Here is a 16,456-nt window from a genome sequence, read left to right on the forward strand (position 1 = left end):
ACATTTCATCAAATACAACTAGAATGGGGTTTTGTTTATTATTTTAATTATAATTTTGCCATTGAGACATATTTTAAAAAAGGCATCTTCCTCTCTTACTGTCTCTTCTTGTAAAAAAAAAACACTTTCTCCTATATAATAACTTCCATTTTGTCTCAATCTTATTCTAGTGTATTTCAAATCACCTTTTATAGATTTATAGAAATGTACTCATTTTTCATCAACAGAGGATACCCCAGCAGTGTGATTGACAGGGCCCTTGCCCGAGAAAAAAACACCCCCCGGACCATCAACCCGATCAGGAACTCCCGCCATAACAACCGCATTCCTTTGGTGCTTCCTTACCACCCTAACACACTTCCTATCCCCAGGACCATTAACCAGAACTTTTCCATCCTACAGGATGATCCCTCCATTGTGGCCCTCTTTTCTGATCGACCTATCATCTCATATCGCCGACCACCTAATCTGCGTAACCTCCTTGTTCACAGCTCCCTTGACCGCCCTCAGCAACCATCCACACCAGGCACTTTCCCTTGCAACAGAGCTCGCTGTATCACCTGCAAGTACACAGCCACCACCACACTCATTCAAGGCCCCTCAGGACAATTCCGGATCACCCAGACAGCATCTTGTACCTCCAGCAACCTTATTTACTGTATCTCTTGCAGTAAATGCCCAGCCATCTACATTGGGGAAACAGGAAGGAGACTCGGAGACCGCTTCAGAGAACACGTCAGGGCTGTGAAGATTAAAGATCTCTCCAAGCCCATTGTTATATCACCTCTGATGTCCACGACCACTCTAATCTCTCCGTCTGTGTTCTCAAAGACGGTTTTCCGAACTCATACATCAGAAAGACCACCGAAACTAAAATTATTCTGCAGCTAGGATCACACATTCTCCCTTCCCTTAACGACAGATTACTGTTCTTTTAAATTTTCTCCATTCATTGGAAGTTTCATTTCACACCTCTCTGCACCCATTCTGACTTCACACCTCTTGATTGGCCTCTCTTTCTGTCCCCTGCTCCTGCCTCTCACTCCTCCTCCCTCTCAACCTTTGTTCTCCCGCTACTTTACCTTTGCCTACTGCCCTGTCTCTCTCACACCTGAAGAAGGCTCCACGGCCGAAACGTTGTGTTCTCTTTCTTCTTTTTTCCAGCATGGAATAAACCTATTACTTGTTCCTTTGCAGCCTACGCATGCTGACGCAGCTACCCACCTGAACTATTATAACATATTCAATGTTAAATTATATTAATAATGGAATAAAAATGTGAATAAGGAAACGTGAATACTGTCAACTGTTCAACCAGTTTAATTCAAAACATTTTATTCAGTGGGGCAATTTAACAGACGCCTCAAGTCTTAACACGAAATCATATAGATTGTAATTAAAATCGAGAATAACAAAGCGGTACCTGGTTGCATTTTTAGAAACCTTAGTTTGAATAAACCGGATCCCAGGTGCAAGTGACTTCATAACGTGAGAAGGCATTATGCTATATTTTTTATGCATCAGTTGAAGCCTTCTGAAGTCTCTAAAAAACATAAAAATGTAACATAATATCGTGTGGCATGATGGGCAACTGATTCTTTTAATTTTAAAGAAAATCAAAAATAAGAAAAAACGTGTCTGCCTAAAACAGACACTGCATGATTTTAAAATCTAAATAGCTAAAAACACTTAATCCAAAAATGGGTGATTTTCCTTGTGATCAGATTAGAATCTTTGTGTAAGATGCAATTTTTTAAATTTTTGAATTAAACATTTTAAACACATTTCATACAGATACAGTACAATCACATTCTCATTTCTTCCCATGGTATGAAGCAACTTAGCAGGTAAGGAACAAGTAATAGGTTTATTCCATGCTGAAAAAAAGAAGAAAGAGAACACAACGTTTCGGCCGTGGAGCCTTCTTCAGGTGTGAGAGAGACAGGGCAGTAGGCAAAGGTAAAGTAGCGGGAGAACAAAGGTTGGGAGAGAGGAGGAGTGAGAGGCGGGAGCAGGGGACAGAAAGAGAGGCCAATCAAGAGGTGTGAAGTCAGAATGGGTGCAGAGAGGTGTGAAATGAAACTTCCAATGAATGGAGAAAATTTAAAAGAACAGTAATCTGTCGTTAAGGGAAGGGAGAATGTGTGATCCTAACTGCAGAATAATTTTAGTTTCGGTGGTCTTTCTGATGTATGAGTTCGGAAAACCGTCTTTGAGAACACAGACGGAGAGATTAGTGTGGTCGTGGCCGTCAGAGGTGAAATGAGAAACAATGGGCTTGGAGAGATCTTTAATCTTCACAGCCCTGACGTGTTCTCTGAAGCGGTTCAGAGATCATTTCACACCTCTCTGCACCCATTCTGACTTCACACCTCTTGATTGGCCTCTCTTTCTGTCCCCTGCTCCCGCCTCTCACTCCTCCTCTCTCCCAACCTTTGTTCTCCCGCTACTTTACCTTTGCCTACTGCCCTGTCTCTCTCACACCTGAAGAAGGCTCCACGGCCGAAACGTTGTGTTCTCTTTCTTCTTTTTTTCAGCATGGAATAAACCTATTACTTGTTCCTTTGCAGCCTACGCATGCTGACGCAGCTACCCACCTAACTTAGCAGGTAGCTGAGAAAATAGTGCACCCACTGAGCTCAGTCAGAGCAGAGGTGGTGCTGTAAGAAGACTGTTCTGCAGCTTGCAGTGTTTATGGCACTGAGTGTGTCTGCCTTTAAAACATAGAAAAGGAATGTCAATCATTTAGTTTAACTTGAAATCTTTTAATTGTCATTAAACAGCTTTCTTACCAGTTAGTTTTATATTTGAAACCATCGTTAAACAAAACATTGTTGTACTTTCTAATGACATTACACATGGAAAGATGATACAGTTTAATCATTTTTATTTTTTTAAATACATTTTAGAAGAGTTTAATCTATACGAATATCACAGACTATTTTGGATTGTATTTCTGAATGTTAAGTCACAGTTCAATATTTTATATACATCTAAAAGTCAGGCATCAGGTGCATAACTATTAGTAATCAATAATTAGTATTAAAATTCTCACTGTGACAAATTGTTACACTTCCGCATCTTGTAAAAACATTAATTTGCAAAACTGTGTTCAAATATACATTAAATCCGACTATAAAAATAAGTAAACTATATTAACTTATAAAATAAAAAAGAAGGTAAAATATAATATAAAATTAAACCAGGGTTAATTTTTTTCTGTCTCTTGCTACTCTCTCTCACCCACTATGATTCAGACACAGAATGGTTAAAAATGGGAACAGGTCAGGCAGGCAGAGGGAAGGGGGAGGGGGGAGAAGGGAGGCGTCTTCCCACCTTTATGACTAAACTGCCAAAGAGAAAAGGCTTGAGAGACATACAGAGCCGAAAAAGTTTGGTGCCGTGTTCTTTGCTTTGGAAGAATTTTCACCTTGAATATTTGCCCACCAGCTGACACACCAGCTGACACACAGAACCAAACTGAATACAAAATGTACTTGCAAGAATAACGATTACAAACATTAAAAAAACATTGCTTTACACTGTTATACTGTACAGTGTAATAAAACAGTTTATGGTCACTACACTGTGAGTAATGCTGTTCACTAAACCTCTTTCCCACAATTTCACAGGGCAAGGTCACATAGCTCATTCAAAACTGGATATAATTTTGTCTTGCAAAAATTGTGATATTTGTCAACATATTTACTAAAACTCTCCATCACAGCAATCTCACTGTGTTAGTCTCACTGTACACCCCAGTGCTCACTCAATGTTCACACTCCCAGTAAAATAAAAAAAACGTTTTCCACATTATCACCTCGCACCAGGGGGGAAGGAAAAGTGCCCGCTGTCATTTTTTTTCACTGACAGACGAAGTTGATTAAAAATCATTCAAAAGGGAGTGGTGTGTTAACACAAACTCTGCTTAACAGAGCCGCTTGTAAGAGAAAGGTGACTTTCTTCTAAACTAAATAAAGCTACAGTACAGACAGATTTTAAATTCTTCAAGCAAAATTAGCTGTTCGTCAAAATCTGCTATTTTGCAAGCAGTACACGACTTCTCAAAAGGTACCTTTTGTCTCTCGTGCAAACTCAACACAGATATATTTTTTATAATTCTAAAATTTGAATGGTATGCCTCAGGGACTCATTTTAGTATTGTAGCAAATACGGTTTGCGCAGGAAAAACAAAATACCTTCCCCCCCTCCCAGATGGATCTCGCCTCCTGCTGTTCCAAAGCTGTATGGTTTCAAAGTATGTGTGAAATATCTCGTCTTACTCCAGTTATTAATCCGATCTATTTTTACTAATCCGGCTATGGAAAAAATATGGCCAAAAGGATCGCTGCAAAGGTTAAATTCCAAGCTGAAAAGACAAGACTCAACATGTCGTCTCTAACTCTTCAGTTTACAGTTCATCGATGGTCGTTCAGTATTAATATTGTAACAAACGACAGGCATACAAATGGTACAAGCCGGTTGTAGCCACTAGTACTGAAGGATGTTTTCTGTAGCTCAGCTGAAAAAACCTTCTGTTAAGCAACACAGGAGACCTGGGTTTGAGCCCATGTGTTGAAGGGTGAACTGGGGCAGGAGCACTGAAGGCACAAGCCCAAGAATCTGAATTTGTTATAATGTTATTAATAATATATTCTGTATTGCATTTAAATTGGAATGTTTTTAGAAATATATATAACCTTTGTCCCTCCTTTAACTTAAAGAATTGCATGAAGAAATCCTAAATCACAAAACCATAACTTTTAATAATTAATCCAGATACACACACTCACACCAACATCATGCTATAATAGTGGACTATTTTTATATATTCGGCTATGTAAGAAACAAAGTAATTCTCTGATCGCGCTTTGAACCGTCTGGGTGCAGCTCACTACATTACCAACTACAAGGACAATATAATTTTTTTTTTAAAAGAAACGAATGTCAAACTATTTCCTAAATGTCCACTTGTAATACTTTAGCTGCTTAGTTATACTATTCCATATTAATATAACAATCAAGTAATCAAGTGATGTTAAATCACTACAACATTTATCTTTTTACAATAACAAAAACTGGTGTTCTTACTACGTATTCTTAGAAAAGGATAAAACGTTATAGCTTTTTATGAAGTACAGAATATAAGATTAATAATGTTAGAACAAACACATTAAAACCAGAACCCATGTAAGTTACCAAGTTAAAGACTTTGATGCTGATACGTCCCAGTGTGTTTTTGTTATGTTCCACACTGCTGACCTTTGATTGTTCTCCCTCCCGCATTGGCCCACCATTACACCACTGTTTCAGTATGATGTCATCATCAATCAGCTTCTCAGCCAATCAGAGTGCATCTTATTCAGTATAAAACATGGTGGCTTTCAGAAGGAAGAGGCCTTTCGTTTGACTTCAATTCCGCTTGGCTTTGGTTATCGCTTCACTTTTGATTTTGCTTTGGCTTTGTTGGTTTCTGTTTGTTTCTTTGTACTTTTGTTTGTTTGTGTGTATATCCTTGTTTTGCCATTACCTTGCCCTAAGGTGTTATATGTTCACCTTTTGTGTTCCTTTGTACCCTGTTCCTGTTGATTACTCTCGTTTTCCCTTATTTGTATTCCTAGTTCACTCATGTTTTTGTGTGAGCTTTTGTGTATAAGGTTAGTTTAGGTTGTTGAGTACATTCTACAAACTTAGTTGATTTTGTATTAGTAACACTAGTTTAGTGCGGGTGAGTTCTGTTTGTCTTGTATGGTTTTGGGCAGACAGTGGAGGTTAACTAGGGTGTTGAAGACGCCGAAGACCGTGTGTTTTGGGTTTTCTTTTGTAGTCAGGTTAGCTTTCCCTCACTTTCCTAGCCAGCTCCATTTTGTTTGTTATTTTCTCTTCTTTGGCACCACTCTAGTTCCTGACCCCTATGTGTTATTGTCTTATTTCATACCAGTCACTTATTCAACTTAAAATCATCACTTTTTTACCGACCCTTAATATCACGCTTCCTAGTCCCTCACCAGAACCGACCTGCTTCCAAAAATTATCCTAAATGTTACACCCCTTTACCCCTAGACATTTGAGGTTGTAACAGATGCATAAAATATTCATGCATAATTAAAATATTTCTGATGAAGGTGGAGGGTTGTGTACTTTTGTCCTACTTAGCAATCTTGCTTTAATAAAATATTCAGACTTTTAAATGTATAATGATTAACATGCTGTAATACACAGTTTAAAATTATTAAAACTCTAAAGAGTATACAACTCATTAATTGGAAAAAGATTTTCCCTAAGCACTAACTGGGATTCGAAAGAGGGTGTTTTCTTGCAACAGACCAAATGCTATACATGAGAAGTTAATAGTGCCTCAGCCTCTTACCTCAGCCCCAACCTGCAGGTGTCCTACTAAATATTTTGTCACTCCTATCTCCTGCCATCCAATATAGCTCAGTGGCCGCTCCAACTGTTCAATCCCTACCTTCTACTTCATCTATCCCATCATTCCCTCCCGCACCACCTGCTGGTCATGCTCCTGCTTCCATCTCTCTTGCCTCATTCCCCCTTAACAGAGATTTTTTTTTTCTCCGAACAGCTTTTCCTCTTTCAGCTCCTCCTAACACACTGGTGTTTCGTCCTCCTTCCATTCCTCTCTTACTCCAGCAGCAAATTTTAAAAGAAATTTGGGAACCAGATGCATACTTGAAACCTTGTACAATACCTCGTTATTCAGAACTCTCATTCTTCTCAATCATCCTTTCCATCACTATCTCCAGCTGGCACTGGGCCATCCTGTCCTGTCAGGGATTGCTCCTCACACTCTCGGCTCTTACTGGACTGCCTGGAAAAGTTTCCAATCCTTCCACCTCTAAACAAACAAAGTTTCTATCTTTCGATATTCTCACACTTTTATCTGCCATTATAGAAACTTGCTCAAAATGCAGGTATCCACTACTAAGGCATACCTCCATCCAGTTCTTCCACAAACTCCTTTTTGGCATGACTTGTCCATCTCTTATTCACCCTCAAATCACTCTCTTTCTAAAATGCTTCCAACGATCCGAGAAACCCCTTCCAAATCAATGCACACCATTTACCTAAGACATCCTGGCATCCTGCATTTATGTTCTCAGATCTGATTATCGCACACCCTGGGTTGACAGCACACTCGAATCTTTACTTATGCTAGCATTCTTCGGCTTCCTGAGATGCTCTGAATTTACTGCTACTTCTGCATCCTTTGATCCTTCTTCCAAGCCTTGTTTATCCAAGATCAATAACTTATCTCCCAATACGTTAACCTTCTATCTCAAGAAAAGCAAAACTGATCAGTTAGGGTCTAGCACCCTTACATATTATTTCAAAATCCATTCTTACATCAGCCCATATGAGTCTCTATCCCATTATGTGCAACTTCACACCAGAGCTTTGCCTACTGATCCTCTGTTTGTGAATGAGAAGGGACCCGTGGCTGGTTTCTCCATCACAATGTACACCTGCTGGATTTCCTGATTAATTCTCTGGCTTTAGGGCCTCTTCCTCAGCTGCTTGACAAGGCATCCCAGAGTATCTTATCAAACAACTCGGCCGCTGGTCCTCAGAAGGTTATCATGCATATATTAAAACCAATCCTGATATCCTCAAACAAGCATTTTCTCTCCTCAGATGAACTTAGGTCAATGTCCATTGTTTTTTTCTGCACTGCTGGTTGGGGTCCTACTTGGTTCATTTATGGGAGGTTGGCCCTCAGCTAAGAGTCTTCACATCTCAATAAACAATTCTACTTTCTCTCAATCTTTGGCTGCTGTCATTCCTTGTGAATTGTTTTAGGGATCTCACCCAGCCATTTGTTTAGTCCAGATGCCTCCTGTGAGCTGTCTTTTTTATTGTCTCACCCAGGTCTTCTCTCCAAGACAAGAGGTGTCGGGTCTGTGCTGACTGGAGGTTGGTATTGACTGGCCAGTGTCTCTATGAGTCTCTATGAGTGTGGGCACACTAAGGGTTCCAAGCCACCTTAACATTGCTACTGTAGATGCTGTAATCAGCTACAAAAGCTAAATTTTACTGCATTTAGTGGTCACCATCTCTTATATGCTGGCCGGACAAGAGACCTCCTACTGACACAGACACAGACAGAGCAGTCCAAGACACTCCAGGTTGGATTGAACTGTCATCTTTGGAAGATGTGGTAACAGGAAACAAAACAGATCATAGAACACATTGAGGGACTGTTTGTACTGCTTAGCTGTTGACACTGACTGACTCTCCCATATATCGAGAAGAGAGCACTGGCTTCTGTCTAGAAAGCAGATCAATTCATTTTAACTAGTCAGTCAGATCTAATGAGCTTTACTGCCCTTAACAAAATTGGACACTTTTCATCTCACTTCCTCCAGCTCCCCCCTGGAGCAATAACCCATATTAGTGTTCATGACCTTCAGGCCCCTCTGGTTCCCAGTAGAACCAGGAGATGGGGGGATTGTGTTTCTGTACATTGTCTGCTGTTGTAAAACAAGTTATCACTTGGGTTTAAAGACCCTCCCTCAAATCTGGTGTGGCTCCTATATTTACCCCTTATTCTCAGGACTGACCCTGTAGCTCAGCTGGGTTCTTAAAAGCTCAATCAACAGTCTTCTAGATCAGCTAAACTGCAGGAGGCTGGATTTCACACTGGGGTATAACAGACCCTGGTGTGAGAGTGAAACGAGGGAGGGGAAGGGATGTGCTCCTGCAGAGCTCTAGCCCTCCTGACCTGCCGTCTTTCCTCTCCCAGTTACTCTTACCACAGTTTATAAACTCCAGCAGTGCTCTACTTGCTCTTGTTCAAATTCCATTTTAGTATTTAAACAAAATGGTTGGTTAGGTGTATTCTTGATACACCACAAGGGGGAGCTCTTCCTTCAACTCACTTAGCCACTGACGGAGACTCGTAAACTCATAAACCTTTACAGAGATTACGTGACGGAAGTCAGTAATGAGCTCAGTCAGACCCACTTTAATACTTTCACGCCAACACCCCTTAACCGCAATTCACATTAACCACATTTGACATGCTTCCATTAATCATTATTCTACTTCCTATACCCTTATATAATAACCTTACCCAAGTGAGGAACCTGGTTGAAAGCCCTATTTTTTGTAGTACTCTAAACATATACTCATAAGAGATACGATCGTAAGCTTTCTCAAAATCCAAGTTGAGGACAGCTAATCTAATATTCCTCTCTCTCACATAACCTATGGTATCTCTAATCAGTATCAGGCTGTCCGTGATCCTCCTCCCTGCCACACCACAAGCTTGATCTGGATGAATGACTTCCCCCCCAGGACAGATTTTAGTCAAAGCGTTAAACACTTGGAGAGCAGTTTAAGATCACAATTCAATAAAGTTATCGGTCGCCAATTTGCCAGGTCTGTGCGATCATTCTTTTTGAATAGTTAAATCACAACTCCCTCTTAAAGCTGTCCTGTATTTCTTCTAAAACCTCAAATTCTTTAAAAATCGTTAAAAGATCTAATGCTAAAATGTCCCAAAAGGCCCTGTAAAACTCAATGGGTAGACCATCCAACCCTGGAGTCTTGCCCATTTTGAAGGTCTTCAAACTTTCCATTAACTCCTCTACAGAAAGGCCTTTTGATAAAACAGTATAATCTTTTACACTCTTTGGAATCACTTTCACAAATTTTTCTAACAAATCCTTAGACACTTGTTTCTTGCCAAACAACTCCCCATAGAAATCCTCAGCTACAGAAGCTACGTCTTCCGTAGAAGTTTGCTAAACCCCCTCTCGTCCCTTCAATGCTGACATTAGTCCCCTCCCTGCAACCCTTTTCTTGAAAAAGAATCTTGTACATTTTTCACCTTCTTCAAGCTCTTTTACTTTGCTTTGAAACATGTTTTAAATATTTTCTCTAGAGATTTAAAAGCTAATTCTTTAGTTATTTAATTTCCTCACTGAAGTCCCACCACTCTTGCAATAACTTAACATACCTCTGTAATCTATTTTGTAATCCCTTTTCAACCCTTCGTATCCTAGCCTGTTTTCTCCTCCCCATCTCTATGAAGAATGTTTTTGTACGCTCCTTCACCTCCTCCCACCACTGTGCTCTTGTGCCAAACAGGTCGTACAAAGACTGCCATTCCTTATACAGTGCCTTGCGAAAGTATTCGGCCTCCTTGAACTTTTCAACCTTTTGCCACATTTCAGGCTTCAAACATAAAGATATAAATTTTTTATTTTATGTGAAGAATCACCAACAAGTGGGACACAATTGTGAAGTGGAACGAAATCTATTGGATTTTTGAAACTTTTTTAACTAATAAAAAAATGAAAAGTGGGGCGTGCAAAATTATTCGGCCCCCTTGCGTTAATACTTTGTAGAGCCACCTTTTGCTGCGATTACAGCTGCAAGTCGCTTGGGGTATGTCTCTATCAGTTTTGCACATCGAGAGACTGAAATTCTTGCCCATTCTTCCTTGCAAAACAGCTCGAGCTCAGTGAGGTTGGATGGAGAGCGTTTGTGAACAGCAGTTTTCAGCTCTTTCCACAGATTCTCGATTGGATTCAGGTCTGGACTTTGACTTGGCCATTCAAACACCTGGATACGTTTATTTGTGAACCATTCCTTTGTAGATTTTGCTGTATGTTTGGGATCATTGTCTTGTTGGAAGATAAATCTCCGTCCCAGTTTCAGGTCTTTTGCAGACTCCAACAGGTTTTCATCCAGAATGGTCCTGTATTTGGCTGCATCCATCTTCCCCTCAATTTTAACCATCTTCCCTGTCCCTGCTGAAGAAAAGCAGGCCCAAACCATGATGCTGCCACCACCATGTTTGACAGTGGGGATGGTGTGTTGAGGGTGATGAGCTGTGTTGCTTTTACGCCAAACATATCGTTTTGCATTGTGGCCAAAAAGTTCGATTTTGGTTTCATCTGACCAGAGCACCTTCTTCCACATGTTTGGGGTGTCTCCCAGGTGGCTTGTGGCAAACTTTAGACGAGACTTTTTATGGATATCTTTGAGAAATGGCTTTCTTCTTGCCACTCTTCCATAAAGGCCAGATTTGTGCAGTGTAAGACTGATTGTTGTCCTATGGACAGACTCTCCCACCTCAGCTGTAGTTCTCTGCAGTTCATCCAGAGTGATCATGGGCCTCTTGGCTGCATCTCTGATCAGTCTTCTCCTTGTCTGAGCTGAAAGTTTAAAGGGACGACCAGGTCTTGGTAGATTTGCAGTGGTCTGATACTCCTTCCATTTCAAGATGATCGCTTGCACAGTGCTCCTTGGGATGTTTGAAGCTTGGGAAATCTTTTTGTATCCAAATCCGGCTTTAAACTTCTCCACAACAGTATTACGGACCTGCCTGGTGTGTTCCTTGGTCTTCATGATGCTCTCTGCGCTTTCAACAGAACCTTGAGACTATCACAGAGCAGGTGCATTTATACAGAGACTTGATTACACACAGGTGGATTCTATTTATCACCATCAGTCATTTAGGACAACATTGGATCATTCAGAGATCCTCGCTGAACTTCTGGAGTGAGTTTGCTGCACTGAAAGTAAAGGGGCCGAATAATTTTGCACGCCCCACTTTCAATTTTTTATTTGTTAAAAAAGTTTCAAAAATCCAATAGATTTCGTTCCACTTCACAATTGTGTCCCACTTGTTGGTGATTCTTCACATAAAATAAAAAATTTATATCTTTATGTTTGAAGCCTGAAATGTGGCAAAAGGTTGAAAAGTTCAAGGGGGCCGAATACTTTCGCAAGGCACTGTATCTTTCCCTGAACCTGCTCGTCACTTCCTCATCCTCCAGAAGTGAAAAATTCAGCTTCCACACACCCTTCCCCACAGTAATGGCCTTTGGAATAGAAAGTGTACATGAGAGTAGACAATGGTCAGAGAAAAAAAAAAACAGGGGTTGTGCAAGTAAAATCACGTATCAAAACAAAATCTATGTGTGAGGCTTGGGTCCCATTAGACTTGTGCCATGTGAAACCTGCCCTCCCCTGACTATGAAGTTTGAAGGCATCTTTCAGTTTAAAATCTTTACATACCGTTTGCAATAATATTGATGATTTATCAAATTGGACCCGTCTCTCACACCTCATTCTGCCTTCTCTTTCTAAAAGGCAATTAAAATCTCTAGCTAAAACCAGTGGTTCCCATCCCAATAAATATTCTCTCAATTCATGAATTAGGACATATCTATCTGTCAAGTGGGCAACTCGGACAATAAAAACCTAAAACCTAATAAAATCCATGTAAGTCTCCCTTTCGTTCCCAATGCACATAACTGAATATAAACCAGTCAAGTTCAGGTACTTTTCTGATGTATCTGAATAGTTCTGGCGCAGCTGTTATAACAAAGATACTTACTAACTTTTTTTTCATACGAGCTCTTGCCGTTTTTAAATCGAATATTTTTTTTAATTCGCTAAAGCGCACAAAACACCAGCATCACTCATCATAAGCATCTGACCAATCACATTCCTGAATTTTAAACCCATTTAGTATTTATTTTTAACTTGTTTTATTTTTTAAAAAAAAATTACACACCAGTTTGAAGTATTCTTGCCATTTTTAGCATATTGTAAGGGGATTTTTTAAAAACATTTTATGTTTTTAAATCATATGAAACACAATCAACCCATTGTAATTTCCCATTGATAATTCTTGAGCTTTATAACTGTGTATTATTTCTTTTTAACTTTTAACTTTTTACCTTGTTTTAATATTTTTTTAAATTATTTTTGCATTTTACAGTGCTTTTTTAATATATTGTGAGCATTTTAGTGTCATTTTAAAATAGGACTATCAATGCTCCTGACTTTTAAACCTGTATTTATTCTGATATAATTCTCTCCACCTGCAGATGAGGGAGGTATTTGATTTTAACTTTGTTGATTTGGGGGGAAAATGTACATTAATTTCCTTGTACATTTCCTTCCTTGTTATCACAAGTGGGAAACCTGGCATTTTTGGATGAATTGCAATCTTTACTGCAAGGCCTTCAGACTGATACAGAAATGATGGAAGATTTAAATGAAACATTTGATAAATCAGACATGAACAGCATAACATCTAAAATGGCAGAACCCTCTTAAGTACAGAAAAAGTTCTGGCATATTCATAATAAATAACATTTATTTAATTTGAAGCATAAAATTTGCTTTAAAAAGAAAACCACAATTTGTACGATATCATATTTCAATATCAACGTTCAGATGAAGGATTTGAAGAAGCAACAGCGATAGGAAAGTACATTGATTTTGGGACAATGTTTGCATCTGAATAATCCTTGGTCCTGGAAAGAAGGGAAAAAAAGGTTTTGATTCTCAGTCTTCAGGATCCCCAAAAAAATGTGCAAATTTGTTTCCGATGTATTTTGGATAAAGATATAACTCTCATAGAAGATACATTTTATCAGTTGAATGCAGTCGATACTTTCGACTTTTTATATGATGACAGGACCTACATTTAGGGCTCAGTACTGATAACTCTGCTGCTATTGATGGAGTAGAAATATCTGGCAGTTTGTTTTTTTTCTGAGGCAAGAAGTCCTAGAACACCTCCTATAAAAATGTTAAGATTCAGAGTAAGAAATATTTTTCCACCTCACCTAATGCTATTGCATTAACGAGGCTGGAGTTGGCTTCTTATTCACCAGCTGCTGCTTCGCATTTCTCATTCCATTTTAAATGCTGCTGCTGTGATGTTATGTCATCTTTCGCCTGTAGATGGCTCTCTACAGTCATTTTTAAAAATACTTATCCAGATGTATTACTGTACATATCCTCAGTAAAATGGAATATGTAAGTAGAGACTGTCCAAATTGCATTTTTGTATGAAACACATTTCAGAAACACAACTCACAATAAAACAAACTGGCATGTTATACCACGAGTAAATAAGACAAAGGCAAAACGTAAATTCACTGGAACTTTCTGCATATTTTCCACGACCTTGCCTTCTGATCATAAAAAATCTCAAACTCTTGCATTTTGCAAGAAATTTTAATATAGCAGTTTTAAATGGGACATTTAGAACATGGCATATGAGAATATATGGTTAACTGAGGATGAGCAGAGGGTGATCGCACTTTCTGCTTATTGCTGTGAACCTACCTCCTGGTTATAAAAATGTCTAAAAATTCTGACACAGATGTGTGAGAGACAATGGAACTTCAGGACATTTTACTGTACCGTTTTTTAAATACGACCCTCTGAACATGGCATGAGAGAATACATTGTCAAATGGTAAATGCAATGTTTGCTATATTGCTAGGGCTCTCCCTCCTGATTTTAGAATCGTCTCATATTTCTGACATCAAGGTGTGAGACACAATATAACAGACTGTCAAAATCCTGAACTTCAGGACATTTTACGGTACCATTTTAAAAATATGACCCTCCGAGCATGGCATGTGAGAAAATGGCATGTGAGACTGCATTGGGAAAAGGTGAATGCAATTTCTGCTGAATTGCTATGGCCCTCCCTCCTGATTACAAGCTCGTCTCACAGGTCTGACACTGAGGTGTGAGACACAATGTATCAGGCACTCATAATCGTGAAGTACAAGAGATTTTACTGTAACGTTTTTTTTAATAATGACCCTCTGGCATGTGAGGACTTGTAGTCAACAATATAGCACACATTCTGCCAATTTACTTTGTCCCTCCTTCCTCGTTAGCAAAACATCTTAGTATACCGAGACTAAGGTAAATGTCTCTAAATCCAGAAGTTAAGTTGTCAAAGTATATCGGAGTCAACCGATACTGATCAGGTTCTGCTGATGCTGAGCCCGCAGCCTTCACCATAAGGTCCAATTCCCCAAGCCTGCTAACCTTATATGTCCATCCCTTCTCATCAAAATTCGTATTTTCACAGGGTACCCTTCAGAAATCGCAGTATAGAATGAAAAAACTCCAATAGATATCTGCCACTGTTGGCGATTTTCCTTTAAGATAGATAGAAAATACTTTATTAATCCCGTAGGGAAATTGACAAATGATTCTCCAGAAATTTTATGGAGTGTATCACTTTCACTGAGACGGAGAAGTGTTAAGCTGTACGTGAGTCTTTGTGGTTCGGTTGTTAACCAAAAGGGTGGTGGTTTGAGACCTCCCAGGGACGCTGAGCCTTTAAATGAACACACCCTCTTCACTTCATTTCTCCATGGCCGGTCTTGTACGGCAATCAAATACAGAGCCCGTAGGGGGCAGTAAGCTCGCATATATAGCTCACTGTGTATAAAATGAAGAAGCAGAGGTTAGTTTCTCATCTGCATGTTGCAGAGCCTTACGCAACTCGTACCAACAGCTGGGGTTTGATCCCTGCACGGGCTATTAGTTGAAAGACCATTGTAAATGAGGTGTAACAGATTTATCCAGCTGGCTTTTATGTTTCATACTAAATTGCTATCTTGAAACCAAAATAATTAGAAATATGGAACACAACTGTTGTTCCCCATGAAGGAAAGCTGTTTTACACTGACGTCACTCCTTTTTATTTAATCCAGATTTTAAAAACAACTCCGACCTATCAAAGGAAAATGTTACACAAAAGTTGGAAAGCACACTCTGAATCCATCTGTATATTTGATCTCCGCAATCCGTTCAAGGCTGCCTATGTTAATCGTAAGTGTATAGATGAAACATTTAATATATTGTTCAGTTTAAATCAAAATGCTTTACTACTACAAGAGAGAAGTATAGTATGGAGGATGCGACAAATGTGTGATTTCTTGGAAGAAAACTACTTTTCTTTGCGTTCGAAATTAATTCGAAACAATTGACACACAAACCCTTTGTCTTTTTTAAAGAGATTATATCTTTAAACAGACAAATGTATAAAATGTGTTTTTTTTACCTAGAGATTTTGGACAGGGGCGATGTATTACTAGTAGAGGCTGCTGACTAACACTGTACTGTCTGGAGATCAGCTCCATTTGCAATAAAAAAACGTGCGTAACAAAGCTGGAGAGCAGCTGAACTTGTGCTCAGTAGTCAGTATGGTGCTGAGGGTTCAATACTGTCGTTGTTGTATTAGCACGAGCTGCACAGGCTCTGAATCAGACCATTTCAATTAGTCTGATCAGTGCAGGACAAGTTAATGTAGAATTATTGCTTTGTCTGTCTCTTGTTTGTATATAAATGGATGTCTCTGATAACTTAATGTTAGTTTTTATTTTAGTTTTACGATGTAGGTCATGCGTTGATATATGACATGTCTCATTCCTGATTCAGCTCATGTTTCATAGGAGAGAAGAGATTCCTCCTGTTTCTTGTAAACCATATCAGAACAGAAGCCCATGTCACCCAGCTCTGATTCAAGATCGAGTTGCATCTTCAACATTTTGTTTTTCTTTCTGATCATAATTTTCTTTAGTTATGATCAATATTGAACTTTTTCTAAGTAAAACAAAACTAATCAAACATGCAGGCAGATTTTTGAAAAGTATTA

This window comes from Lepisosteus platostomus, unplaced genomic scaffold (assembly GCF_059453375.1).
Source record: "Lepisosteus platostomus isolate fLepPlt1 unplaced genomic scaffold, fLepPlt1.hap1 Scaffold_99_H1, whole genome shotgun sequence".
Classification (NCBI taxonomy): Eukaryota; Metazoa; Chordata; class Actinopteri; order Semionotiformes; family Lepisosteidae; genus Lepisosteus; species Lepisosteus platostomus.